Source organism: Bidens hawaiensis, unplaced genomic scaffold, assembly GCF_021521415.1.
Source record: "Bidens hawaiensis isolate Kalapana, Puna unplaced genomic scaffold, B.hawaiensis_p1.1 tig00055141_1, whole genome shotgun sequence".
Classification (NCBI taxonomy): domain Eukaryota; kingdom Viridiplantae; phylum Streptophyta; class Magnoliopsida; order Asterales; family Asteraceae; genus Bidens; species Bidens hawaiensis.
Window position 1 is genome coordinate 73692 of NW_027499954.1, and position 4029 is coordinate 77720.

A 4029-nucleotide genomic window follows, 5' to 3' on the forward strand; every position below is an offset into this window, starting at 1 on the left:
ATCTGGCCTACTACAACAACCGGAACTCCCAATGTGGAAATGGGAACACATCTCAATGGATTTTATCACGGGTTTACCTAAGACACCGACGGGATGCGATACCATCTGGGTGATCGTTGACCGGTTGACTAAGTCTGCACACTTCCTAGCGATTAAGGAATCGGACAAAATGGAAAGACTGACTCGTGTTTACATGAAAGAAGTGGTGTCTAGGCACGGAGTGCCTGTCTCAATCATTTCTGATCGAGATTCTCGTTTCACTTCGCACTTTTGGAAGTCGCTGCAAAGCGCACTAGGCACCCGTCTTGATATGAGCACAGCATACCATCCTCAGACGGATGGGCAAAGTGAACGAACTATTCAGACCCTGGAGGATATGTTGCGTGCATGCGTGTTGGATTTCGGAAAAAGTTGGGAACCTCAGTTACCTTTGGTAGAGTTTTCGTATAATAACAGCTACCACGCAAGTATTAAAGCAGCGCCGTTTGAAGCGCTGTATGGACGAAAGTGTCGATCACTACTCTGCTGGGCAGAGGTGGGTGACAGCCAAATCACTGGTCCAGAACTGGTACTCGAAACTTCGGAAAAGATTGTTCAAATCCAAAATCGCATGGCAGCAGCACGAGATCGCCAAAAGAGTTACGCCGACAAGCGCCGAAAACCTCTCGAATTTCAAGTGAATGACCAAGTGTTACTCAAAGTCTCACCTTGGAAAGGTGTGGTTCGCTTTGGTAAGCGAAACAAACTCAACCCACGATATGTTGGCCCCTATCGAATAACTGAGCGCATTGGTCCGGTGGCGTACCGACTGGACCTACCAACAGAACTCAGTGGTGTACACAATGTATTCCATGTGTCCAATTTGAAGAAATGCCGGTCCGATGAAACCCAAGTAGTCCCTTTGGATGAACTACAAGTTGATGAACAGTTGCGTTTCATTGAAGAACCAGTCGAAGTTTTGGATTGGGAAACCAAAACACTCAAGCACAGCAAGATTCCAATAGATAAGGTTCGATGGAACTCGAGACGTGGACCGGAGTTCATGTGGGAACGCGAGGATCAAATGATGAAAAAGTATCCTCATCTTTTTGAAGGGCTGATCAAACACAGAAAACCTTGAAACCCGGCAAACCGTCAGAAATCACCGGAGGTATGAATTAAATTTCGGGACGAAATTTCTTTCTACTAGGGGATGATATGACAAACTGAAATTTTTCTTACTTTTTCAGACACTCATCACGACTTGACTCAAATTTTCGGGACGAAAATTCTTTAACATGGGAATGATGTGACAATCGTCAATTTCAGGTTAACTCCGTTAACTCAACTCCGTCAATTCAAACTTAAGATCATTGAATCTATAACGCACACTTCATTACATTTAAACTAGGGTTTAAATGACGCTTAACACTTACTACATGTGTAGTCTTGCGGGATTTGCACCGAAACGCAAACGAGTTACCGCAAACGATTGGTGAATAAACGAAAAACGTCAAAACAGTAATTATGTAATAATTATGTGTTAGACTTATGTGTTATGTGATAACATGGTTATAAACGTTAACTCAAGATGTAAACAAGTTAGTTTAAGCTAGGAAAAGTAATACTTAGAAGTGGAGGGGCCAGAGTGTAACATAGATTATTATAAATACATCATTAACAGTTAACCCTAACTTATTTTCTTTCCCCACAAGAATTCCGATCGGCCTCTCCTTCCTTGTGAACCCTTGGCTGCCGTCACCTATACACACACATACAACCATCAATTCAAGCTTTTGATTGAAGAATTAGGTGCTAGGAAGGTATAATCGATTATCCTATGCATCCTTTATACTTGATTTTGATGTTTGTTGGGTTAACTACAAACCCTAGATGCCGATTTTCTTATGGTGTTGTGTTAATATGATTGTTGTCGATTTGTTAATGATATGATAACTAGAATTGATATTGTTACATACTAATTACTTGTGTCTTTGATTTGAGTTCAAACAAAAACCCTAATCATGTATGTAATGTGTAATTGATGTGCATGGATGGTGTTTATGGAGTCTAGAGTGTTATATGAATGCATGATAGTTCATCGATTGTTAATATGTTGAGTTTGGATGCAAACAGTTTCTGGACAAAATGTGTTATTGATGTTTAAGTGACTGTAACGAAGTGTAAATGTGAAAATTGGTTGAGATTATTGATACTACAGTAAACTACGTTGAGTCTAGTTTCTAAAGAATATAAACTTGTAATTTTTGGACAAGTAGAAGTTAACTTTTATGATTTTACAAAAACGTTGTGCAAAGCTGAGCTGTTAGACCTGTTGTTAGGTTGTTTTGTAAATATTATATCTCATGAACTACGAGACCAATTGGGTTGGTTCCACTTCTGGAAGTTGACTTATTGAGGTAGGAACCTAACCCAAATGGTCTTGCATTTATTGGATTTTTCGTTTAACTAGAATTGCAAATAACATTCTGTTACGCATGAGTTTGACTGTTATGAATTTGCTGTAATGATTTGATGATTGTGAGAAAACTATGTGGAATAAAAATATAATAAAATATGTTCTGGAAACCTAAGACATATATGCTTCTGTGATGATTTTTGGTAAATTAATTGAGATGCTATGATCGGTGGAATAGTACAATCTTTCAAGTAGAATTTCTGTCTCGGTGAAACTAGCTGCTGAGTTTTGTGAAAATGCTTGAAACATGATACTTGCTATATAATTGTTATGTTTTGACCAAATTGCCCTTATGGGGAATAATGGCTAGTTAATTGTCATGATTTGACCAAAATGCCCTTACGGGGAGAAATTGCTAGTGATGTACTTTATGAATACATGACACGTATATGATTGCTTACACATGTAATGTATCACAAATACACTTGTTAAAGTCACACACGATTCACAAACGAAACACGAAACATGTTATGTGCATAGGTATTATGTGTCGGGTCTAGAGACTCGATAATATTATGACACTTAGAAAAATCTCTTTGTTGTTTTAGAACGCTAGAAAGAGTTTTTCTGTGACGCGCATCTTGGTGATTTAATTTGGGAATTTCTTCGCAAACAGTGAGTTTCACTTTCCCCTTTTAAACTCTTTAAACGCTTTTCTCTTGGGGGAGATAACATACTCCGAACGCATTTTAGATTTTGTTAATATAGATTATATATCACTTGTAAAGACTAAGTGGCAAACGCGTAAACTAAAGTTCTTCATAACATCGAACCGGTTAATATTTGGATAATAGCGAGTCACTGTTGAGTAGTACTACTGGGTTTGACAAACCCCACCCAACGCTAAACTCGACTGGATGTCGAGCGGGTGTAATCTTGGCTAAACACATACCATGGTCTGGACGACCTGGTGGCAAGGCAAATTGATAAACAGTCAGCTTCGGTGTCGAACACTTAGTGATACTTGTTTTATAGGCTAGCTACCTATAGATATATAATTGACATAACACTATCTGGTAACGCAAAACGCTGTAACGCAAAACGCTGTAACGCAAAACGCTGAACGCAAACGCTAAACATTTATTTTTATATAAACTTGTGAACTCACCAACCTTGTGTTGACACTTTTAGTATGTTATTCTCAGGTAGCCGAGGCGGGCGCGCGGTTTAGGAACATGCATTGTTTGAAACGCTTTTGTTATGCAAACTTATTTTTAACAGTTATCATTGGTTTTAAGTCGTCCTGCGTGACGCAACTTTTGGTTAAAGGTTTTTACGCTTCCGCATTTAATTACCCGTAAACGTTTTCATGGTTTTGAAACTTTGTTTTATGGTTTGATTATAACTAATGATTCCGATCCTGTTAGTTCACATCCTCTGACGGTAAAACTCCGTTAGTGGATTTTGAGGGTGTGACAATGGGTCTCACCAAACCTGGATAATCATTAAACGGGTTATAACATCTCATTTATTTGTGAAATAACACCTTAATCATCAAAGAATAATTTCCACGGGTAATGGGTCTTACCAAACCATAATGGCTCTCAAATGAGTTATAAGATCTTATTCAT